Source organism: Trachymyrmex cornetzi, unplaced genomic scaffold, assembly GCF_001594075.2.
Source record: "Trachymyrmex cornetzi isolate Tcor2-1 unplaced genomic scaffold, Tcor1.1 scaffold776, whole genome shotgun sequence".
NCBI lineage: Eukaryota > Metazoa > Arthropoda > Insecta > Hymenoptera > Formicidae > Trachymyrmex > Trachymyrmex cornetzi.
Genome location: NW_017300109.1, coordinates 71,939 through 72,311, shown reverse-complemented (window position 1 = coordinate 72,311; position 373 = coordinate 71,939).

Sequence of the window (373 nt, the reverse complement as noted above, 5' to 3'; positions counted from 1 at the left end):
GTATCGTTTCTCGCTGACGCTACTCGACTGACTCGTTTCGTCGATACGCGATTTAATTTATAATAAGACCGGCTTCGCGAAGCGAATGTTCCCGATGATGATGGACGCGAATCATCCTCGATGATGGACAGCATCTCGTTGTCGTAAGCGTTGTTGCCCGCTCGGTGCGAAGCGTCGAGCAATCGTAAACGATCCACCAGCTCGTTGGGATCGTCCCAGTGCACGTAATCGATCGCGTTGTCGTTTAGCGTCATTGCGCGAGGTAATCCCTTTCCTGATTTCTTACTCTGTTTCTTGGGTGTCATCGACATCAGCGGCGCGATTATATGTTTGTACTTGTATCCCCTGTTGCTCAATAATCGGCCCTGCGAAT